Raw genomic sequence first — 25,568 nt, forward strand, 5'->3', positions numbered from 1 at the left:
CTGCAGAAGGCGAGCTCCTTTGTCTGCACAATCCTAGGATCAAGCCTTCCCCAACGCACCCAGCCCCAGCCCAGGTCAGTGAGCCGATTCCTGACCTGGCTTCCTTGCCTTTCTCTCTGTTCCCTCCCCAGCTCCACTTTTGCCTTTATGGTTCTAGCTCGGGGCGCCTGTGCCCAGCCCATCTGTTCAGTCCCATATGCTTCCTGCAAGGACTGCCAAGTCGGCCCAGTGCTCAGTGACTCTACTCCAGCCCCTGGTGGCTGGTCTCAGGCTTTCTCTATCCAACCTGGTCGCTAGGAAACAGCCTTGCTGCTGCATGAAGGCCAGGCCTCGATGCTGTCATGGTGCAGCAGAGGCGTGGCTATTGGCCTGGGGCACCCGATGGGCACCCAAGACCAACATTCTTCAGGGACAGCCCCTGGGTCAGGAGGGCCTGGCCTCAGGAGGTTTGCCCTCAGGGCCCACATCCCTGGAAAGGTGCTGGTGAACAAGAACCTCCCAGGCTGGAGAGTCTACACTTGGTAACCCTATAGACCACAGAGTGGAGAAATAGATCAGAAATATTAAGATGTGGAGGAAAATATGTTTAATCTCTTTTTGTACTCTTTGCAAATCTGTCGTTCCCTTTTCAGCTAAAGAACTTAAAAGTGAATTATGGATAACATATTTTGATTCCAAAATGTTCGTGTTGGTACACTCAAAGGGGTATAAATGAAGATTTGAAAAAAAAAAAATGGTTACATTTTGGGAAAGTGAGGTTTTTCTTGTTTCATCTTATCTTTTTTAGTTGGTGGAGTAGTAGATTATAGATACATCATTCTATGCCTTCACACATTTATAGCAGGTCACAGGGCACCTTGTTTATGGCCCCTTTCCACAGCAAATTCTTATGGCAGGTCACTAAGAGGCACGATGCAGGAAATTATGTGGACTTGGGAGCAAAATACCTAAATTCAAATTCTGACTCTTCTATGTATTAGCTTTGAGACCCCGGGAAGCTTTGTTAAGCTTTATTGAGCTTAAGTGGGAATAATAATTTCAATCCCATAAATTGGTGAGAAAAAAGAGTAAATTTGGTGAAACATCTTTAGCACGATGCTTGGTACACTGGAGACAATAAACATTGCTGAGTAAAAGCAGCCTGGTAGATTACAGCCCAGTGACTTTGAGGTCCCACATGTGAACGATTCCTAAACAGTGCCACCTTTTCCAGAATGGCAGATAAAGCCCTGGCTAAACCTCTTAAAGTAGATAAGGAAGCAGCTCCAGCCGGCCACGATCCAGCTTCCCCATACAAAACAGAACCAGGTCTGAATTTCATCAGCCACCAACAGTGGAGAGCTAACAAATTGTTCTCTTTACCCCACCAGTACCTGTAAACACTGCCAGCTCTCTCTTTCTCCCCCTCCTCCCCTCTCCTTTCTTTCTTTCTCCTCCACCCCTCCCCTAAGATTAGACTGGATTCCAGTTTTATAAGGCCATTCTGACACCTATAGCCAACCAACTGCTCCACTTAATAGGAAGGACACTGTGACTGAAATTAACTCCAGAGGGGAGATTTCCAAGCCATTGCTCAGACAGGCTTGTCTGTTTGCCACCCGTTTGGACTGGGGCCCCCTACTTTGCCGTACCTTCTCCCGTGGACGTCCTTTCCTCCTGCATGTCACAGAGAAAACATCCTTGCTCCTATAAACCCATTTTAGGCCTGAACAGGCAGCATGGGATGCCCACCCCACAGGGACAAGTGGAGATCAAACACACAGGATGAAGAGTCTGTGTGAAATGCTAGAAAGAGTGGACTTGGAGTCAGACAGATGAATTCCAATTCCATTTCATCACTTATTAGCTGTGTGACCTTGGGCAAGTTACTAAACCTCTCTGGGTCTCAGTTTCCACAGGTGCAAAATGAGTACAATAATAACTACTGTGTAGAAAAATTATGAGAATTTAGGAAGGTAATGCATGTAAAAGTGCTTCATGTAGTACCAGGCATACATAGTAGGTACTTAATACACGATAGTCCAGTTAAAGTCCAAACTTTAGCTTTGAGCAGAGATACAAAAATCTCCCAGGTTTCAAGAATGTCTTCATTTCAGCTAAATGGTTTACTGTCTATGGACATGGCATCTGGGATGATTAAGCTGAATATGGGAAATAGCTGTACTTCATTCAAAGCCCAGTTCCAAATTTGCCTCCATTTAGAAGTCTTTGTTGAAAGCAGCCTTCTACCACTTACTAGCTGTGCATTCTCAGGCATGTTATTTAAAATCTTTTAACAAGTTTTATTGCTCTTTTTATTCATTGTCCTTTAGCACTTATGAACACATTTGAGACCCTACAGAAAACTCAATTCTAAGTAAACATGTTAAGTGGATGCTTAATTTATACACTGCTAGAAATAAATTTATTTGCTGATGTCTGAAACCCTCGAGTTAAGTAATTTTCAGGTGGCTCAGTGGTGACACCTATCTGTGAAGTCTGGTGCACCAGATCAGCTCTATTAGACGTGGAACATCTTAACCAAAGGGGAAGCCAGAGGATTCTGAGTCTCAGGAAAAGGAAAAGCAGGTCCATTTTCTTTAAAAAACGTTAATGTATTTGCATCTTGTTATTCAACTGGACTCTAACATTCCAAGAATAGGGGTATGTATCTTTTTTGGGGAAAAGAACTTAGCTATGGAATTAGAAACTGGGTTCTGTCATGAATTGACTGTGTTGTTTTATGCAAATTGTACAACATCACAAAACCTCATGACCTTATCTATAAGCAGGAGACAATATTTACCTCACAGGACTATTTTAAAGGTGAAACGAGATAATGTGTGGAAGAATCTGCCACGTATTAGCTAGGGGTTGTGGGTACGGTATGTAGACTCCTTGGGCCTCAGTTTTCTGATTGAAAAGTGGGATTGTCAAGAGGCTACCATGAGGAGCAATGAAAAGATGTGCTTCATAAAAAGTTTTCTATAAATTGAAATATGATTTCAACATTTACTTTTTACTATAGCAAGCACACTACAAGGCCTGAAACTTAGATGACCCTCAGTCCATGTTTGCTGGATGAACAAATGGTGGAATGAGAGACCATTTGTCTAGTCCAGGCTCAGATGTTTGCCAAAATGAGGACCCCTTTAAAAGGAGAAGAGGACTGATGATATTAATACCAGATTACTTTTTTCCAGCAGATCCATATTTAGCTTTGTCCATCCCAAAGGGCTAGTGGCCTGGAAGCTCTGCAGACACAAATGAGGTGGATCTGTACCATACCCTGCTTCACCATGGAGACACACACCCGCTGTGGTGTAAGATGAAGAAGCTGAGAAACTGCCATCTGTAAGATGTAAATTTTTATTTGTCTTCCAGGAGCAGGGGCAGGTTGTACCAAGTTGCCCTCCCTTGCTTCTGCCTGTGATTGATGGCATGGAGTAAGGGTGGAGCTGGCTGACAATGGTGGTGAGCCTGTAAAGCTAACAGCCCATGTGTGGATCCTGCACATGGGCCTCTGAAAACACCGACCTCACCAATGAGCCTGACTGTTCTCCACAGGCTCACATGGACCGTCCTTCACACATGCATTCTGGGGCTCCCACTCCACTGCAGAGTCCTGGAGGAAGGGGGCCGTTTTTCTACTTTATGTCTGATTTCTCCTGGCATATTCAGTTCTGAAGGACCAGAGCCCTGATCCACTGGGGATGATGGGAGCCAAAGACCCAGACTCTTTAGCAAAACTGTGAAGCAGGTCAAGTTCACGTTCATCTCAACTACCTACATTTTGGTGCTCCTCGTTCTCCCCCACCCTCAAGGCACCCAGCTTGTGGACATTTCCCATGCTGTACTTCTAAAGGATCCTATGGATAACAGATTCAGTAAGTAATACAGATTATATATAATTATGTTTACTGAGTCCACACTATGTATTAAATGCTACAAGGTGCACACATATAAATGGTCTTCTACTGGGCAGGCTAGGGTAGCCATTATGAGTGCTGACCTTACGCTAGGCAGGTCTCAGCCCAAATCTTGCTTCTACCATTTACTAACTGTACAGTCTCAGGCAGGTTATTTAATATCTCAAAGTCCTATGCCTACCTCTCCTCTCTCCTATGAGACATGAGAACCCTGGCTTCTCATGAACTGGCATCAATTAAAATCTCCTGCCATGTTTAAGGGTATCTGTGTCTAACACGCTAAACAACTCTTTTTTTTTTTTTTTTTTTTTTTTGAGACAGAGTCTTGTTCTGTCACCCAGGCTGGAGTGCAGTGGTGTGACCTCAGTTCACTGCAACCTCTGCCTCTTAGGTTCAAGTGATTCTCCTGTCTCAGCCTCCTGAGTAGCTGGGGTTACAGGGGTGTGCCATGACACTCGGCTAATTTTTGTATTTTTAATAGAGATGGGGTTTTGCCAGGTTGGCCAGGCAGGTCTCAAACTCCTGACCTCAAGTGATCCATCCTCCTCGGCCTCCCAAATTGCTGGGATTACAGGTGTGAGCCACCGCTCCTGGTCTAACATGCTAAACTTGCAGCGGAAGGCTCCTTAGCATGGGATTTAGGGTTAGATAGTCTTAGCTCTGTCACTCACCAGTTGTGGAACCTTGGGAAAGGGAAATGTACTGAGAGCCAGTTTCCTCGCCTCTAAAGCTCTAAAGTGGGGATAATACTAATACCTATACCTCATTATATGGTTGTAAAGATTAAATTAATCAATGCCTCTAAAAGACTTAGTCTGGCCCCTGCTATATGGCAAATGTTCAATAAATTTTAGTTACTATTGTTAACCTAATCTCCCAACAGATGAGGTAGCCCAAGATCACACACCTGGGACTTGAACCCAGGTCTCTTGACACTGAGACCAGTTAGGTACCTCCATCACAGAATGCTGACTCATCTGAATAACATGTGTCAAGACACTATTGGAGGATAATGGCTTGCTGTTCCCCTGCATAAAAACATAGTTACAATTTCACAGGAGCTGTCAAGGCTTTACTGCAAAGAGAATAATGGTGGGCACCCAGGTACTATAAAGGACAGGTGGGAGGGAGAGCTCTCTGTGCGGGAGGAGCAGTGGAAAAATAGAACAGGTTACCTTCACTAAATGATTAACTTTCTTTTTACCATTTGTTGGTTTCAAATTAAAATAAGTCTAGCCAACTTGCAAAGCCACCCACCAGCTTCAACTTGATTGAAACCAGCTGAATCAGAATGACAGCATCACAGGCGTTCACAGAGATCGGGGGGAAGGACGGGGAGCAGAGCCAGGAGGGGCCGCCTCAGTGAGGCCTGCAACAGGAGGTGTTTATTCTTGAGGCCCCTAAGAATGACCGGAGCCATTCCTGACATTGCGGCTCTTGATAGAGTAGTGAATGGAAAGGCACTGTTACTCTGCAAATAGAAGGGGACTTGGGAGTTCAAAACCTGTCTGTAAATAAGCTTTGAGGGGGAGAGGGTTGGAAAGTCAGTGCATTACAAGTTCAAAGCATCAGGTGCACTTTGATTTGGCCCTTTTGGGTTTTGTGTTTTGGCCTTTTTTTAATGACTTGAGTATGGGTGAGATAGTCCTTTATCATGATAGGCACTCACATGTGCACTGGTGGCCCCAGATGAGAGCCTGGAAGTCATCATCTGGCCCTTTAACTTGTTCACTCCTAAGCCTGGCCCCAGGAGCACTCTTCTCCCTCCTAGATGTTATTCTCCTTCATAAAGCTCCTTCCTCACCCCCACGGAGAGACCTGGTAAGTCCCGGGGGTCAAATGCAACCCTCAGCTAGAATCTGCTTCAGGAGCCAGCCTGTTGGGAAGAGAGAAACCATCTAGCAAAGATTTCTCTGGCAGGGGCATGGGTTAATGTGTGGCTTGGCAGAGGAGAGACAGAACAAGAGTTGGGGAGGCAGGGGTGGCTTTTGGGTCTAGACTGGTGATGTCTGAACTCGTGTGCACATTGGAATCACCCAAGGAGCTTCAAAACCCACCCATGCCTGGTCTCCCCCAACATACTGTAATTTAATTGGTCTGGAGTGTGACCGGGGCTTTGGATGGCTTAAAAGACCCACAGGTGATTCTAATGTGTGGTCAGGCCTGGGAATCACTGGTCTGGGACTCCTACAGAGAAGGAGTTCTGCTTCACCCCTAGTCGCTACCTCTCCCACCCCAACCACATGTATTCTCTGTGGGGGCCTCACGGATTGCTGGGTTGAGGAGTCCAGTTGAGCACAACCACTGAGTAAAAGGACTTCAGGTCCTCTGGCTTTCAAAACACCTCTCCCACCTACCACCTAACACCTGCAGCTCCTTCACTGGGACAAAGCTCTTTATTCCACAATGAGAGATAAGGCTTAAAACAGCAATGCCCTTGGGAGGAGAAGGAGAGTGACTCACATCCATGCTAAGCTATAAATGACTGATGAGCAGGGAAGAGAACACTGAGCCATGTTGACAACCTGACGCAGGGGAGAAGTGAGAACATATTCAAGCTAGAGGGACCCCCTCATTTTAGAAAGGAGGAAACCAGGTCCCAGCGGTGTGACCCAACCTGGTCAAGGCCATCTGTTCAGCAGGTCAGCCCTAGCATCCAGGGCAGAGGGGGTGCTCTTCATACTTGACACAGCTTGGGGTAGGGCTGGCCTTGACTGTCAAAAATGAAGATGCCTCCTGCAGGCGTCCATGGTGGATCTCTGTATCAGACTTTGCACTGCCCCAAAATGCTATTGGAAAATGTGTCAGGCATTTTCTAACTAACAATGCCTGTGGGCGCTACTGGCATTTAGTGGGCAGGGTCCAGGGACACGAAACAGCCTGTAATGTGTGGGGCAATCCTGCCCAAGGAAGAACAGTGCAGCTCCAAATGCCATCAATGTCCCCTTTGAGAAACGCTATTAATCCTGGGCCTGCGGCAGCCTATGAGGCCCATTTTCCCCTAAAACCCATGACAGAAGCGCTGGTCGCATGCCTGTGGGCATGGCCTGGACAGCAGTGGAGCAGGCAATTTCTCCAGGTAGGCTCTGCGGATACTTTGAGGCTAGTGCCTGGGCAGCTGGGTTTCCCACAGGCCTCTGTGACATTGCCCCATTATCTGGAGCTGAGCTCTGGGTACAGGGACGCTGAAGACCCCCATACCAGAGCTCCAGGCCAGAGATTAAAGATGCCTGGTGGGTGGTGTTTAGCACAGCCCACTCTTGCTGAGACCCCCCTCTTCTGGCATGAGACCTGGTCAAAGAATCAGCCCAAGTTACCACCTGCCCCTGCTCAGCCTTGGTCCCCTGGGGATGCTACACAAAGTAAAGGGCTTGTCTAGAGAGCTACTCCTGAAGCAGAAAGGACCCCGTGCCATGTTGCCAGGGCCCTGAGTGGCAAATGTGGGCATTTCCTGCGGCTACCTGATTGCTTTCAGGGGTGCTACACTCCTCTTAATCCAAAGATTTATACTTTCTTGATTTGATAATGGGGCAAGGTTAGATGAGTGGGCCATTATTAGGTAGTTAAAGAGTCCAGGCTATTTGCCTCACTGGGGCAGTCACGTCTCCTCTCTGGGCCTGCGTTCTTATCCATAAGGGGTGCTGGTCATGCTGCCTGCCTTCTCACAGAACGGGCACAGCATGTCAAAGCATGTGGCGAATTCTCAAGCTGTACCCAAACAAGCGCTCTCTATGCAGGGGGTGCTTATTTTCACATCATCATTGCAGGCACCCACTGTCCCTATGTCTCCAGAGCCCCACACTTTGGTCCACCCCGCAACCCTGGACTACTGGCCCTGGGGACCACCCTGACATTGTGCCCACCTGGGACAAGACTCAGAGGGCCTGGCCGTGAGCGGCAGGTGCAGAGCAGTGCAAATCTCATCCTACGCTCCACGGTGCCTGCCACTTGCCGACCACCAGCACCCCGATCCTCCAGGAAGGAAGAGAGACGCGGAAACTTACAAAAGAAATCAGCCAGGCCTGAGTTCTCAAGGCAGTGGAGAACTCGCAGTAGTGCCTGCGAGATTTTACATTCAGAAAGCTTAGCTGACATTTATGGCGGGAAGTTTTATTTCTGTGGTAAATAACCTCGAATGGTGTAGGTCATTAGACTAATTACAGCAGATAATTAATTTTCTAACTCTTTTTTAAGCTGGCCACATATTACAAGAGAAACAAAATTTATTCTTTTTCTCCTCTTGCGAATGTGACAGTGCTTATCCCGTCGTCCTGCCCATCGGAACAGAGATGTCGGGAGATTTTCCCTTCTGCCCCAGGTCTGCTAAGACACCGTTAGAGGTTACAAGTCACTCCGCCCCTTCTTCTCCCTCCTAGACGTTATTCTCCTTCAAAAGCTCCTTCCTCACCACCATCTGAGGTGCGTTTTTATTCGCCCTGCCCTGTTTCCCGTGGGTCTTAGGCACAGGGGCTGGTGCCGATTTCCAGTGCTTTGAAGGCCTCTATGTGGTCCCCAGCCTGAGTACAATGCCGGGAGAGGAGACCAGTCGCACTGCTCACAGCCCCACATCACCACACTTGTGCCTGCTTCTGAGCTGCCACACCCCACCATTCCCTACTGCCCAGTGCCTGGGCAGGGCCCCTGCTCTCTATGTAAAGCCCGTCCACTGCCCGTGGCTTGGCTCAGCTCACAGCTCCATAACTGAGCTCATCCTCACAGGGTCCAGGAGGGAGCTTCGGGAACGCCTGTGCCAGGCACTTTGTATATATGATCTCACAGAAGTTTCGAAGGCGGTTCCAACACCTTCATTTTGGAGTTGGGGAGACTGAGGCTGAATGTGGCTGAACTGGGATGGGCGTCTAGCTCAAAGTGGGGCCCCTCAGGCCCTGCTGCCCACAAGCGTCTTTTTTTTTTTTTTTTTTTTGAGACGGGGTCTCGCTGTTGCCCAGGCTGGAGTGCAGTGGCGTGATCACTGCAAGCTCCGCCTTCCGGGCTCACGCCATTCTCCTGCCTCAGCCTCCCGAGTAGCTGGGACTACAGGCGCCCACCACCACACCTGGCTATTTTTTTGTATTTTTAGTAGAGATGGGGTTTCACTGTGTTAGCCAGGATGGTCTCGATCTCCTGACCTCGTGATCTGCCTGCCTCAGCCTTCCAAAGTTTATCAGCCATTAGGCTCCTCACGTGCCCCTCAGACTTCATGAGTGTTTTCCAAATCCCTGGAGCTCTAATCAAGATGACCCTTCTTCCCCATGGGGACCATGGGCCCCTATGTACCCTCCATTTCCCTGTATTTCCCACAGAGCCCATCATGGTCCTGAGCACTTCTCAGTAACACCTGTATATTTTAAAGGGTTTATATTGCATAAAGCCCTTTCATCACACATTGCATTTGAACTTTCAGTATTTCTGTAAGGGGCACATCAGCATGTCATTATTCCAACTTCAAAGATGAGAGGCTGAGGTGCTCAAGGTGATACTGCTGGGTCGACGTGAAGAGGGAACTAGAATCGGATCTGTTGCCCCCATCCGAGGGTTTCCCAGCCAGCACACCAGCTTATGGAACTGAGGCAAGGATGGAGTGAATCCTCCCACTTGCTTCCTGCAACACAACCAGGGCAGCCTCTGTTCAGGCAGCATTTCCCAGGGTAGGGAGCGGCTGATCCTCATGACCTGTGGGCTGAGGAGGGAATAGCAGGAACCTGAGGCCCCAGGCCGCTCCACCTACCCTGCCCGGCCTCCTTGTACAGGGAGAAGCACCAGTTTCAGTCATGTGCAAAATGTAAAATCCTTTACCAAACCCCAAATCTAGAATCTCAAAAGTGACTTCCAGCCCAGTCAATTCCGATTTTCTGGCTCCTCGTGCGGAATTCCTGTTCATCCTCCGAGACCCATCTCCATGCCGTGAAGCATCTCCTCCTTGGACTTGCACTATCTGGTCCCATAGCCCTTGCTTATTCTTAAATGGGAGTCACTCTGACTTGCATTGTGGGGAAGGGTATACCTGGGGCACAGTCCTCTGGGATGGACACTTCCATAGGAAGGGGCAGTTATACGTGGACTTATGTCCTCCTACACTCTCATCCAGAACCATCCACCCAGAAGCAGGAGTTGTTTCTTTTAGAAACCAGCCGGCCCAATCAGCCCATTTTATAGGTGAAGGCAGTGAAGCCCAGAGAGATAAAGCATCTTGTCCAAGGTCACAGAGCCAGACCTAGACTAGGCTGCCTGGCTCCTAGTTCAGGGCTCATCCCACCCTAGCCAGCTTCTGGCTAGACAGAATCTACCCATCCTGGCCCAGACTCTCTGGTGGGAAGTCAGGGATGCAGTGGTCAGGATGGGCATCAGAGCCAGCAGGCCCTGAGCACGGCTCACCCAAGTGGAACATGAACTTCCTAAACTCCAGTGGAAGTTAGAAATGGCAGATTGATCAGTGCTAATGAGCTTAAAACACCCAGGGATTAAAAAAAAAAAAAAATGAAGAAGCTCTACTTCAAGCATAAATCTGCTCAACAGAAAGGAGACCTGGCTACGCTCTCTATGATATGTCACTGTCTGGAGGCTGAGGTGGGGAGGCACATGTGGGGTGTGAGATTTGGCTTTGGCAAGGTGGCATCCCTGGTGCTGAGACCTGAGTGTCCCCCATTACCTCCTGGGGACAGGAAAGCTCCAAGTTGCTGCTCCCCAAGCTGGGAGGCCACAGCAGCTGATGGCTGCCCACGCTGAGTACTGCAGGGTTCAGAGTACTGGGGGATGGGTGCACATGGGGAGCCGTGGGGACAAAGGACAGTGCTCTCCCACCCCAGGAAGCAGCAGACAAGGGGACCTGGGCAGACTGGGCAGGGGTGATGAGAAATGACTACTAAGACAGCGGGCAGAGAGAGCAACAGAAACTGCAAGTGGTAGACCCACACAACAGGAGAGACGGACAGAAACAGGGAGACTCAGAGAAGGCTTGGAAAAGGTGGGAGGGAGGAAGGGAGAGAGAAAGACACTGAAAAAAGAGAGCGGGGAGAAGGCACAGTGGCTCACTCCTGTAATCCCAGAGCTTTAAGGGGCCAAGGTGGAAGGAGTGTGTAAGGCCAGGGGTTTGAGACCAGACTGGGCAATAGATCAAGATCCCATCACTAAAAAAAATAAAAATAAAATTAGCCGGGCATGGTGGCATACGCCTGTAGCCCCAGCTATTCAGGAGACTGAGGTAGGAGTTCAGGATTGAGACTGCTTGAGCCCTGGAGTTCAGCGTTACTGTGAACTAGGATTGTGCCACTGCACTCTAGCTTGGGCGACCCTGTCTCCAAAAAAGAGAGACGGGGGAGAAGATTGCCTCTTGAAACCCCACAGGAAACTGAGAGATAGCATAGTGAGGCAAGGGAGCAGCAGACTGCAGACAGACCCGCAGGGTTCCCATGGAGAAAGCACGAGATGTCACCCCTCCTGCCCTCCTGTCCCCCATAGGGCACAGGAATGACATCTCCCATTCCAGTGCCCCTTCTTCTTCCTTACAGTTCCCTCACCTGCTGGAGGAGGAGTGGGGCCGGGGGAAGAGGCAGCAAGACAGACACAAGTGGGCCCGACTGCACTGCCTGAACAGGCGTCGAATGCACGTCACATGCCTACTTGCTGCTAGTGGACCCAACAAACACAACACACATCTGCTTAGCTCAGCGGCCTTGCAGACACAGATTTCCACTCCCAAACCTGGCAGTGCGCTCTGTCTTTCCAGGGCAAGGCAGGGGAGAGAGGCAGCAGAGGGAGAGAGCCCACCTTGCTGACGGAGGACCTGGCGGGCCTGTGTCTCTATTGCCCCTGCCTTGTACCAAGCACGTACTCCACCAGGTCTTGCTGGAGCTCTATGGCCCCACGGCCTTGAGGATCACTGCAACCCTGTGAAGTCAGAACAGGTGTAGTCCCGCCTTACAGATATGGAAACTGAGGCATAAAGTGGCCCCCCAAAAAAAAAAAAAAAAAAAAAAAGGCATAGAGGCATAGGCTGGTGGAAGGCAGGGCCAGTGTCTGAAAACAGGAAGCCAAAAGCTAGAGTGACTCCAGATCCAGGAGTGGGAATGAGCCTTTCCTGAAAAGCATTCCCATTGGACCATTTTAGGTGGTGGCAAGAGCCCAGTGGGAGGGAGAGTGCCTGGGTTCAAAGCCTGGCTCCGACACTCTTCCTAAATGTGTGACCTCAGCAGGTCGCGTGAACTCTCTGTGCCTTCGTTTCCTCATCTGTAAAACTGGGATCGCAGCATTTAGGTCAAAGGGTTGTGAAGACGAAATGAGTTGGACACATAAGTGCTCAGAATGTTGCCTGGCACATAGTGGGCACTCAATAAACACAAACATGAAATTCTAGTATTTTATAGGAGGGAGAATGGCAGCGACAAAGGTTGGGGGAGGGCTGGGTGAAAGGGAAGAAAGTGACCCTCAGGAAATAGGAAGGGGCCTTTGGAGAAATAGCTCCTCTGGACTCATAGCCCTATAGCCTGAGGACACAAGAGTCTGGGGGAGCCCCACATCTGAGCTCCCTGGGGGCCTCCTGCTGCTGCTTACTGCTGGTGGTACTGTCCCTGCTCAGCAGATACCATGAGTTTTTCTAGCACTCCAGACAGGCTCTCCCACAGACACAGGGCCTGTTGGACCCAGGCAGAGGGAGAGAGGGAGGCCCACCAGGGTTCTGGGCTACATCCACTATTCCCCAGGAAGCCCGAGAGGAGAGCTGTGGGCTGCAGGCCCCGGCCAATGTTCACCTGGCACACCCCAAACAGTCTTCTTAGTGTCCCCCTCCATGGGATCCTAGAACTTTCTGGGGCCTGGCTCTCAGGGGAGATCAGAAGAATTGGTTCAGCTCCACCTAAAGGCCAGTGTCTTCAGGGACAGTTACATTTTGAAAGAAGCCCAAAGGGAGAGAATAACAGAATGCATTAGAATATCAGACATAGGGAACGGGCAGATATTTCCGTGAGTGTGTGAATGTGCACACACGTGTGATTGTGCCTGTGTGCATGTGTATCCATGTCCCATTACTCCTTCAATCAATCATCCACTCATCTAACCATCCAGCCACTCCTACTTTTGAGGCTTCTTCCTGGGCCAGGCCCTGAGCTATGCTCTGGAGTGACAGAGGCTGGTGACCTGGTGCCTGTCTTTGAGGAGAAGGCCCCTAAGCTAAGGACAGAAGGTCTACAGACAGGAGGTCCGTGGTGAGTCACAGGCCCCTACCAGGCCAGAGAAGGAGGAGGTCTTAGAGCAGCAGCAAAGCCTCTCTCTTGCAAATAAGAAGGTTGCAGCCCAGGTTTGGAAGGACACATACAGCCCATCTGGCCCAGCCCTCTCCCCAGTGGCCATATAACCTAATGGTTAGGAACTCCGCCTGACGCCGGCAGTCCTATCCCTGCTTAGCAGACACGACCCGAAGCTTTTCTCAGTCACTGGCCCCAGGTCATCACAGACTATTAGAGTTAGAAGAAACATCAGCAGTAAACTTGTAGCCTTTTCCTCATAAGGAAATGTCTTCTAAAGCCTCCTTATCAGAGGATAGCCACATGCTGTCTTGGATGCTCCTGCGGCCAGGAAGCTCACCACTTCTCAAGAGAGGCCAGTTCATTTTCAGGCCGCTCTTGCTGCTGGTTTTGGTGAGCAAGAATCAGCTCCCTCTGACCCTCACCTTGACACTAGCTCAGCTTTCCCCTAAGCCTGGAGGCACCTGAAGACAGGAACTACGAGGCCTTCTTGAAGCCTTCTTGTTTAAACTTTGCTCATATGATGAGTTTCCTGCCCCTCCCACCAGCCTGGTCCCCACCATCCTAGGGTGCAGCAGGCCATAAAAGCGATTGGTCCTGGGAGCCAAGATGCCACCAGCCAATCTGCTCAAAAACACAAGTGCTTGTAAGTAGGATCTGTAGTGGACTTGTTTTGAGTTTTATGGCATGGCCCTGATACATGGTCAGGTCTGAAATGGGGTTTTGTTGAGGGGAGTGAATGCAAGAATTTTCCCTATTCAAAAAGTTCAGGTTCATGTGGGTCAGTTTCCCTGAAAGGGCTTTGATTTCTCTGTATCTAGTAGTAATACCAATTAATTCATAATAATAGTAACTACGATTTTATTATGCGCCAGGCATCATGAAAAGGGCCCTATATGTATCATTTAATTCTCTCAGTAAAACTAAGGGGAGGACATTATTTAAGAAAAGGAAACTGAGGCTTCCAGGAATTACCTTAAGCCTAAGTTTACACAAATAGTGAGTAGTAAGTTCAAAGCTGGGGTTCCCAACCATTAGGTCATACAGCCGCTCGGGAGAGGATGGGCCAGGCAGGCTCCAAGTGTCCTTCCAACCCCGGGACATGGTCACCTGCCCTTCAGCCTTCTGGTCAGGAAAGATAGCACAAAGCCAGGTCTCTTTCTCTGTCATCTGGAATTTGGGGGTGACAACTCCACTGAGAAGGGTGGTTGTCTGGGGACAGCGTGTGTCTCTCTGTGGCCTGTGGGAACCTGGGCGACCTTTGCCTGAGAAGTCAGGCCGTCCTGCCTGGCCACACCTTGGCCAGCCTGGGTCTGAACACGCTTCAGTGAAAAGAGATTCCTCCTCCCAACTGCGAGAGCCGGAGGGGTAGGGAGGGGACAGACACGGCTAAATCCAGCCTTCGCTCCCTGTCGACACAGAAAGAGGGCTCTGAGTGCTCTGAAAACTGGGTTAAAAATGGCTTGGCTGTACCTATCTTATCTGCTTTACACTGAAAGCCTTCAGCGCGTGGCAGGTTTTCACGCAGAATTTTCCTTGCTAATCCCCTTTGTTAGCTCTGATACTGACATTGCAATACCAACCTCGTCTGGGCGATTTGAGAGGGATTACAGACCCTCAATCCTTTAGCATGTGGGAGAAGAATGTTTTCTCAAATCAAATTTTTCACAAACCTGTTTTCAAAAATAATCAAAGTGCAAATCCCTCTTTGGGATTGAAGGGCGGGGGGAAGACACTTGCCTGTTCGAAATGCAGCACGGCAGGCAGAATGTCATCCTCTTGGAGGTTGAGGTAGAGGTGCAGCCCTACTTGGTTGATTAATGGCCCTTCGTGTCCTCCAGACTTCGATGTCTGCTAAGTGGGGTCTGCGAGGGGAGGGCAGGGCATATGCGGTCACTGAATGGGACCCCATTCTCTGAATGGTACCATGTGCATGCCTGAGGGGCCAGATTCAAGTTCAATTTCAACAACTGTGTATTAAATAACCTATCACATGCCCTGCACCGTGCTGGAGATTGTGGGAGACACAATGATGAATCCAGTTTTACTCTTGCCTTGAGGAAATCACAGTCTAGCAGGCAAGCGGCAAGTATCCGGAGGCTCTTGACCCAGGGCAGAGGGGGACCGGACTGTCACGGAGCATCGAGGACAGGGAGAGAGATGATTCAGCTCCCTCACACGGCTTCCTGGAGGTGTAGGAGAGTGTGGACGGGAGCTGTGCTTCTTGTGGGCTGGAGCCTTGGATACCTCAAAGGTTATCCTGCTCTGAGCAGAAAAAGGGCCAGTGGGCATCAGGAAGACTTGAGTTCTGGGCTGGCTGTCACTGTCACCAGCTGTGTGACCTCTAGTCACAATGATATACCCTTTTCAGCCTCCATTTCATATGGTGGCATCAAACTATGACTGTCTCCGTTTCTGTCTGACTTGGCAAGACAGCCCTGCCAAAGGCCCTTCCAGCTCCTAGATGAAGCTTTAGGGGGCCAGGCAAAGGTAACACGTGCTGTAAGATGTTGCGGGCCTGGGGATTTAATTCCAGTTGCTCAGGGCCCTGGAGTAAGCCTGAGTCCGTGCTGCCTGGAATTTGCGTTAGTGATTTCGCCTTAATACTCTGGTGACAGTAGCTGATCCACAGGCTCCCAAAGCCACATCCACTTGCAAATCCTCTTCCCTCCTGCCAACTCCTCCCATCCCCTCCAGCAGTGCCAACACGACTGTCCATCTAGGCCCCCAGCTGCAAGGTGGCCTCCTGCCCCTCGAGGCTGCAGTCGTGGTGGGGGTCGCAGGTTAAAGCCTGGACATCCTGAGCTTCATCTCATTTCAGGACTTCAGCCTTTCTTTTCCTGGTCCCAGAAGGAGCTGAAGTCTGGTGCCTTTCAAGAGCCAAGGTCTCTGGCAATAAATGGGCCTTCACATCAGACCTTGTCTCTGGCACAGTGCTGTGGCGAGGCACAGGGTGCGAGTGTGGCCATGCCATAAGCACTCTTCTCCCTCAGCTGGCACCACCACACTAGCTGCCCACCAAGCCCACGACAGGCCGCACCACAGTCAGCACGTCGCCCTTTTGGGGGCTGATTAAACATGGATGCGCAGCCCCTGAGGTGGCTGGAAGCACAGGCTGCTCTCAAATGCATAACCCCAATATTTTCTTCTTAAGCAATTCTCCTGCTCTTTGATGTTCTGCAGCGGCACACAATCACATTCGGTTTGATGCACAGAAGGGGGAGGAGGAGCGGATGGGGGAGGGAGGGAGACAGAAAGCCCCAGCTCTACTCGCCCATTCTTTCTGGGCAAATTCAGTTTTACCATTTCATCCCTGGCTGGTCAGGAATTTAGTGAGCTGTGGGTTGTCTTTGCACAGCGCCCAGAGTCCCGGATATCCAAGGGATATGGTGCCAGTGGTTGAGTTTTATGGCTTTAAACGCAGAACGTCCTTGTGTGTGTGTGTGTGTGTGTGTGTGTGTGTGTGTGTTTAATTCTGTGACTCACTGGTGAATTCTCCATTTCCCAGGATGCACCAGGGGTTCAGGGGAAGGAGGGGACGAGGCTCAGAATAATTTTCGTTGAGGAGGGGAGAGAAGAAAAAGGAAATGAAGAAGAGAAAGGAAAAGGGGAGATCAGAGGGATCAAAACAGAAGAGATGGAAGGAAAAGAGAAAGGGCAAAGTAGATCGATCAAAGTTGAAGAGGGAGAAGGCAAAAAGAAGGGCAGAGTTTATGAGAAAGGAGAGGAAATGAGGGAAAAGAGGACATCACCCTTGATGGCATGCAAAGGAGGAGGTGGTGATGTAGCAAAGCCATAACGCTGGGTGGGAAACATTGCTTAAGTCAAATTCAGGTTATAATCATGGACATCTACAGCAGGGGTTCAGGGAGAGTCTTTGAGGTCCAGGTCATTTAAAGGACTTGTCCAGGGGTGAGTCCCATTCCCACACCCTTCAGTCCTTCATTTCTTTCACCCCTACCCTATTCCTACAAACAGCATGCAACTGAGCTGTGTTCAGAGGCAGAGGTCTTAGTAATTTCCCTTCTGCATGTGACCGGATCACAACTGCTCCCCCAACCATCCTGCTCTGCTCCTTGAAGCCAGGCACCTTGCCCTGGCCGGCAAGAGGGGGTTAGAAATAGGGAAGGTTCATAAGATAAATGATGGGAGTTCTTATCTGAATGAGGAAAAACCGAGGCTTTCATCTGCATGATGGCTACATTGCATCGAATTACATCCATATTTCTCCTGGCCAGAACATTTGGGGAATAGGTGAGTATTTCAACCATTCCTTTTTAAGACTGAAGCAGCAAGTTTCATTATCATATTTTAATTAAAAGGAAGAAATCCTATTAAACAATTCCCAATGTATTGGGATTAGCAAAACCCAGCACCTGGGGCCCAGTAACTCAGCATGTATGAACACATGAACAAGACATATACTCTTTAGAAATTATCCCTACACCTGCCCCTCCACTCCAGCTAAGTAAATGGCTTCCTGTGGGCTGTATCCTAGGCAGGCCAGAATGGGAGGCCCATGCCCCACAGGCACCACCTGCCTCACTCCATGAAGGAGATGGGGAAGGGGAGGGAGGGAGCAGGGAGCCACCCTTCCCCCTGCCTCATTGAAACTCCCAACCCCTTAAATGAAAGCACGGCTGGCAAGAAACCTGGCTTTAGAATCAGGTCCTGGGCTTAAAACTCAGTTTCACCAATTACTAACTGTGCGACCCTAAGCAATTTTTCCGAGCTTCCATTTCCTACTTTGTAAATTATGAATTTTACATCTACTTTGTAGGGTTGTTGTAACGTTTAGAACTTATACATGAAAAGAGTCTGGTGCAGTGCCTCAGCAGTAGTCAGTAAATACATGGGAGCTATTATTGTTATTATTAATATTATTATTTAGTAGACAAGATAGAGGAACTACTTCCAGAAGCTCCAGATAAAATACACCCTGTTCGTGAACACCTTACTCCATGCTGGTTTGTCCATTGGCTGTGTCACAGCTGGTGGGGTCATGCTTTCTCTTGCTCCTGGCCTTTGCACATGCTGTTCTCTGAGCAGGAGCCCCCTTTCCAGCCCTACATTCCTCCCCACTTTGCCTGCTCATCCATCAGTCCTTGGGCCCTTGCCTCCGAGAAGCCTTCCCCGACACCTAAGACTGGGGTTGAAGGCTGTTCCCTATGCTCACTGCAATTTCAGCATCTCTCTCAGAGCATCCTAATTACCTGTGGAAGGGTCTAGAATCCTCAGTGAGGCGATGAGTTTCTTAAGAGCAGAAACCAGGCCCTGTCCATGGTAGTATCCCCAGTGTTACTGCACATAGTAGGTGCTCAATAATTTTTTTTTTTCCCCCCGAGACGGAGTCTTGCTCTGTCGCCCAGGCTGGAGTGCAGTGGTACAATCTCGGCTCACTGCAACCTCTGCCTCCTGGGTTCAAGCGATTCTCCTGCCTCAGCCTCCTGAGTAGCTGGGATTACAGGCACCTGCCACCATGCCCAGCTAATTTTTTTGTATTTTAGTAGAGACGGGGTTTCACCATGTTGGTCAGGCTGATCTCAAACTCCTGACCTTGTGATCTGCCCACCTTGGCCTCCCAAAGTTCTGGGATTACAGGCGTGAGCCACTGCGCCCAGCCCTCAATAAATAGTTTAAAAAGAAATGAATGAATCAGAGATAAAATGAAATAGAACCAGATAAAAATCAGTAGGGAAAAGTGGCAAAGGAAATGAGAACTCCACATACAAACAATTTAGAGGTCTTACTAGGACTACATGTCAAGATATGGCTTCCCCCAAGAGCCAATGCACTGTGTTTGCATTAATGGAGAAATAATCTCCATTCAAAGGGTAATGGCCCTGCTCCCCTTGCATCGGTAAACACCACTGGGTGCTGGATTCTGTTTCAGGTCCCTCCTTCAAACACCTACCTACAAAGCACAGCCCATTTTGTAGAGGTCCCCAGAATGGTGAGGGGACCCCACTCCTCACATATGCAGGGACATAGTGAGGGACAGAGAACAATAGCTCTGTGAAGGTGGTTTAGGCTTTTCCCTGTGGCTTTCTTCAAGCTGTGCTGTCCTGGGGCAGGGGTAGGGCCTGGATGTGTTCTGGGTGGCTCCAGGGGGAGACCTCAAACCAGTCAGTAAACATTATGAAGCAGATTTGGGTGCCACAGAGTGTGACCACTCATCCCAGTTTCTCAGGACTGTCTGTTTCAGCACTGAAAGTCCCATGCCCTGGGAAACCCCTTAGTCTTAGCAAACTAGGACAGCTGGTCATCCTAGTTCCACACAAGATAGCAAGCGTGTGTGTGTGTGTGTGTGTTTGCAACCACTCTGTTGAGATAAAATTCACATAACATACAATTCACCCACACAAAATGTACAATTCAATGGTTTTTAGTATATTCACAAAGTTGTGCAGCCATCACCACAGTCAATTTTAAAACAATTTTCATCATCCCCCAAAGAAATCCCACACCCTTTAGCTATCACTCCAACAGCCTACCCCATTCCCCCAGCACTAATCTATTTTCTGTCTCAGTGGATTTACCAATTCTGGATACTTTATATAAAGGGAATCATACAATATGTAGTCTTTTTGACTGACTTCTTTCACTTAGTAATATTTTCAAGGCACATCCACGCCACAACATGAATCTGTACTTCATTCCTTTTCATAGACAAATAATATTCCACTGTCTGGATATACCATATTATCCATTCGTTTTGTTCATTAATGGACATTTGTGTTGTTTCTGCTTTTTGGCTATAAAGAATAATGCTGCTGTGAACATCCTGCATAAGTTTTTGTGTGGATGTATGTTTTCCTTTTTCTTGAGTAGACACCTAGACGTGAAATTGCTGGTAATTCTGTTTAACCTTTTGAGGAACTGCTATATGCTGTTTTCTAAAGTGGCTGCCCCATTTTATATTCCCACCAGCAATGAATGAGAGTTGATTTCTGCATCCTGGATAGCACTTGTTATTATCTGTCTTTTTAATTATAGCTGTCCTAGTGGGTGTGGCAGGCATGTTTTATCAGCCAGGGTCCGGAGGAAATGAAAAGAGATGCTTGCCATAATGGTGAGACTCTTGTCATCCCAAGTGTGCAAACAAAGCTGGATACACTTGGAGAAAGGCTGCCTAGGGGCCCCTGGATGGGAGACTGGATAGATGGGAGGCTGGATGGCTGGGAGGTTGGATGGATGGGAGGCTGGATGGCCGGGAGGCTGGATGGGTGGGGGACTGGCTGGATGGGTGGGGGACTGGCTGGATGGGTGGGGGACTGGCTGGATGGGTGGGAGGCTGGATGGGTAGGAGGCTGGATGGGTGGGGGACTGGCTGGATGGGTGGGGGACTGGCTGGATGGGTGGGGGACTGGCTGGATGGGTGGGAGGCTGACTGGATGGGCGGGAGGCTGGATGGGCGGGAGGCTGGATGGATGGGGGACTGGCTGGATGGCTGGGAGGCTGGATGGGTAGGAGGCTGGATGGCTGGGAGGCTGGATGGCTGGGGGACTGACTGGATGGGTGGGGGACCGGCTGGATGGGTGGGAGGCTGACTGGATGGGTGGGAGGCTGGATGGGTAGGAGGCTGGATGGGTAGGAGGCTGGATGGGTGGGGGACTGGCTGGATGGGTGGGGGACTGGCTGGATGGGTGGGAGGCTGACTGGATGGGCGGGAGGCTGGATGGGCGGGAGGCTGGATGGATGGGGGACTGGCTGGATGGCTGGGAGGCTGGATGGGTAGGAGGCTGGATGGCTGGGAGGCTGGATGGCTGGGAGGCTGGATGGCTGGGGGACTGACTGGATGGGTGGGGGACCGGCTGGATGGGTGGGAGGCTGACTGGATGGGTGGGAGGCTGACTGGATGGGTGGGAGGCTGACTGGATGGGTGGGGGACTGGCTGGATGGGTGGGAGGCTGACTGGATGGGTGGGGGACTGGCTGGATGGGTGGGAGGCTGACTGGATGGGCGGAAGGCTGGATGGGCGGGAGGCTGGATGGGCGGGAGACTGGATGGGCGGGAGACTGGATGCGTGGGAGGCTGGATGGGTGGGAGGCTGGATGGGTGGGGGACTGGCTGGATGGCTGGGAGGCTGACTGGATGGGTGGGAGGCTGGATGGGTGGGAGGCTGGCTGGATGGGTGGGAGGCTGGATGGGCGGGGGACTGGCTGGATGGGCGGGAGGCTGGATGGCTGGGAGGCTGGATGGATGGGTGGGAGGCTGGATGGATGGGTGGGAGGCTGGATGGCTGGGAGGCTGGATGGATGGGCGGGGGACTGGCTGGATGGGTAGGAGGCTGGATGGGCGGGGGACTGGCTGGATGGGCGGGAGGCTGGATGGCTGGGAGGCTGGATGGATGGTTGGGAGGCTGGATGGATGGGTGGGAGGCTGGATGGATGGGTGGGAGGCTGGATGGATGGGTGGGAGGCTGGATGGCTGGGAGGCTGGATGGATGGGTGGGAGGCTGGATGGGTAGGAGGCTGGATGGGGGACTGGCTGGATGGCTGGGAGGCTGGATGGCTGGGAGGCTGGATGGGTGGGAGGCTGGATGGGTGGGAGGCTGGATGGATGGGTGGGAGGATGGATGGGTGGGAGGATGGATGGATGGGTGGGAGGCTGGATGGATGGGTGGGAGGCTGGCTGGATGGGTGGGAGGCTGGATGGATGGGTGGGAGGCTGGATGGATGGGTGGGAGGATGGATGGGTGGGAGGCTGGCTGGATGGGTGGGAGGCTGGCTGGATGGGTGGGAGGCTGGATGGGTAGGAGGCTGGATGGGGGACTGGCTGGATGGCTGGGAGGCTAGATGGGTGGGAGGCTGGATGGATGGGTGGGAGGCTGGATGGCTGGGAGACTGGGGGGCTGGATGGGTGGGGGACTGGCTGGATGGGTAGGAGGCTGGATGGCTGGGAGACTGGATGGGTGGGGGAGTGGCTGGATGGGTGGGGGACTGGCTGGATGGGTGGGAGGCTGGATGGATGGGAGGCTGGATGGCTGGGAGGCTGGGAGGCTGGATGGGTAGGAGGCTGGATGGGGGACTGGCTGGATGGGTGGGAGGCTGGATGGCTGGGAGGCTGGATGGCTGGGAGGCTGGATGGATGGGTGGGAGGCTGGATGGGTGGGAGGCTGGATGGGTGGGAGGCTGGATGGGGGACTGGCTGGATGGCTGGGAAGCTGGATGGGTGGGAGGCTGGATGGCTGGGAGGCTGGATGGGTGGGAGGCTGGATGGCTGGGAGGCTGGATGGGTGGGGGACTGGCTGGATGGGTGGGGGACTGGCTGGATGGGTAGGAGGCTGGATGGCTGGGAGGCTGGATGGGTGGGGGACTGGCTGGATGGGTGGGAGGCTGGATGGATGGGTGCTGGCTGGATGGGTGGGAGGCTGGATGAAAAGAGATCTAAAAGTCTTTGGCTTTGCTTTCCTAATTTTGGGGCTGGGTGGATTGAGGGAAGCCTTGAGGGTGGGGGGACATCCTGAAGGGGTCCCCCACCCCTGAAGTGAAGAGGAATCGAGGGGAGGAGGGAAGGAGGATGCAGACGGTAGGCTTGTCTCCGTTGCCCTTCTGCCATAGGCTTGTGTGGGCAGCAGAGCGGACTCAGGGGCTTTGGCTGGGCCTACGCTGCTGCCCAGTGTGAGAGAACTGGTAGTGGCTGCAGAGGCCCCGGGAACTCTGGTGCCTCCCTGCCCTGCCCACCCCATGCCTCCCGCCCCCTTCCTGTAGGGCTCGCCACCCATCTGCTCTTCCTCCCCATGATGCCGATGCCTGGCTTTTATGTTTCTGTGTTGCCATCCATCCCCACAGGAGGGACTTTTCAGCTCTCCAGGAATGTTCTCTCATGGAGGAGAAGTGAGCAGACTTGTGTGGGTGTTGTGACTTGGGTGGATGGGCTCGTGGAATGGTCCTCTGCAGCTTGGGGGCTGCATCTGAAGCTTCCTCAGATGCAGGAGCCCCATCTTGTTCTGCAGTGACAGTTCCCAAATACACAGCAAAGTCCCAGCTCAGGTCTCAGTGCTTGGGCTGTGGAAGCATCACTCTCCTTTCTCCTTCCTCCTTTCTTCCTAGTCCCACTTGCCACTCCCACCTGTCAAACCCACCCCACGGCCCTCTCATGGACCAAGGGCTCTGTGCCTGCCGAGGCAGCCCGTTTCATCGCTGAACCGCTGCTCTGTGGTCATCCTTATGGTGTGCTGGGAGGACCTGACACCCTGACCTATGTGACCCGCTTTCACCCTCAGGAAAATCTAGGGAAGGCAGGAGTGGGGAGATTGTTGCTCTTACTTTAGAGATGGGGTACACTTTATTCGGATGACTTGTGCTACATCATACAGGGGCAAGTGTCATAGTCAGGACTGAAAGCCAGCCTCCGGGTTCTGGTCCAGTCATCCACTGTCCAGTTGCTCAGGCCAAAAACTTGAGCATCATCCCTGACTCCTCTCTCTCACAGCCCCATGTGAACTGTCAGAAAATCCCACTGATGCTTTCTTCAAAACATGTCTTTAACCTCATTCCTTCTTGTCCCCACCACCATGGCCCAAATCACCATTTTCTTTCACGTGGTGCTTGCAAACACCTCTTCCCAGTGTCGATCCCAGCCCCTCACTGGCCTCCACACACGGGTCACTCTCCAGGCTTTTCCTTTGTAGGGTCTGGTTGTGTTTGAGGTTCTTTCTCCATCCTCAGTTTCCCCTGCCACAGTGTGGGGCACAGACTTGCAACTCACTGAGATGTGTCATGTCACAGAACTGAGATGAGATTTGTTTCCTGCTGTGTGTGTGTAGGTGTGCGTGTGTGCACATATATGTCCATGAGCACGTATGTCTGTGTTCTACCAAAATAATACAAAGGCCAGGCACATAGCCATAACTCTTGAAAAAAGCTTATTCTGCCTGTACTATTTTATTTTGATAGAGGGGAATACACGTATTGCATTTTGCAGCAAATCAGGCTAAGAACCACTCCATCTGGCAGGACAAGTTTGCCTGTTTCCAACAGGGGTAGGCCACATCTCAATTCCCCAGCCATCCGGCCAAGTACGCTGGGTCTGATCAGATGCCAGGACTGGGGACTAGTTGACCCCAGGGTCCTGGAGAGGGATCACTCATGATGCAGATGGCTGGGTGCCACCTTCTCCCTACCCTTAACGATGGAGCCTCATCACTCACAAGGCTGCAGCCACTGCTGGGGAGGGGGGCAACCCCAGTCTTAGCTCTTTATCTTTCAAGTCTGATTTCAACATCCTCTGCGATCACATTAGTGCGAGGATGTCTCTTATGGTTAGTTGCCTGCATCCAAGATGAGGATATAATGACTTCCCTAGTGTCTCACACCCAGCCCCACCGAACAGACGCACGCGCTGCCTGCACACAGAGCTGCCATGTGACTGTAGCAGCCCTCCCATGTGACCTGGCCAGTGGGTACTGACTGTGGAGGCTTTTTAATTATCTGGGAAGGGGATGGAGGGACTCGGGCAGTATGGCCTGCGGAGCGATAGATCAGAACCTTCTTAACCTCCAGTACAAGGGGGCCCTGACTCAGAAGAGGGAGACAGACTCAGGCTGGGGAGCACTCACAGCTGCACCCCCACCAACTCCAATTCCCGCCCTGTGATGCGGAGGACCTGAGGCCTGTGACTGGCTCTATGCCCTATTCTAGGTCCCATCTCAGGGCCTGCCTCCCTCATGGAATGAAGGGAGGAAACACGCATCTATGGTGCACCTACTGCATATCATTCCCAGCCAGGCCCTTTGCGATGCTGAGAAGAGGTACTATTGTGTCCGTCTTACCCACGAGGGAAAATGAGACTCAGGGACCTCATGGTACACACCTGGTAAGTGGTTGGGCTGGGATCCCAAGCTATGTCTTCTGCCACCAAGTCAGCAGTCTCCTGCTACCCCACCCTGCCTCTCCCCACTCCAACAGCCCCTGGTGACAGCTTCCTTCTGTGAACATCGACGGCAGTCATCTCTACCTCACCACCTGCCCTTACCATTGCCCTTGATTGTTTCTAGTTTGTAATCCCTAATCCCAACCACACTGGATCATAAAGCCTGAAGAGTAGACGGAATGACTTAGGCTCCTGTGGTATCTGAGTCTCTAGCCCACTTTTGGACACCATAGTGCCAACCCCTGCAAGGAGTGCTTTCATACCCACAGTGCCCCTCTGAGGCTCTGCACCACTCTTCTTCCTATCTCACACCTGCCGTCCTCTTTTTTCTTGCTTGAGCTCTGGTCTTATGTGCAAAAATTTGCCCTTCTAGGTGGGTCTGTGTATAAGTCTGACACCCACAGGTCACCTTGGCACAGTCTGGAGGGCAAATAAGGGGAACCGTCAGGCCCCACTGCCAACATGCTCAGTAGCACACTAGACCAGCAAAGCCACCAGGTGCCTGGTGAGGGGCTGGAAGGAGCATGGTGAGACATAGTGGGGT

At 51.2% G+C, this 25,568-nt stretch overlaps 1 protein-coding gene across 1 annotated transcript in view; it reads right to left on the minus strand.

Moving 5' to 3' along the window:
- The window catches only part of DSCAML1 (DS cell adhesion molecule like 1), a 365,263-nt gene that overhangs the window by 189,503 nt on the left and 150,192 nt on the right, over nucleotides 1-25,568 (minus strand). The window lies entirely within an intron of this gene.

The sequence above is a fragment of the Chlorocebus sabaeus genome, chromosome 1, assembly GCF_047675955.1.
Source record: "Chlorocebus sabaeus isolate Y175 chromosome 1, mChlSab1.0.hap1, whole genome shotgun sequence".
In the NCBI taxonomy this organism is placed as follows: domain Eukaryota; kingdom Metazoa; phylum Chordata; class Mammalia; order Primates; family Cercopithecidae; genus Chlorocebus; species Chlorocebus sabaeus.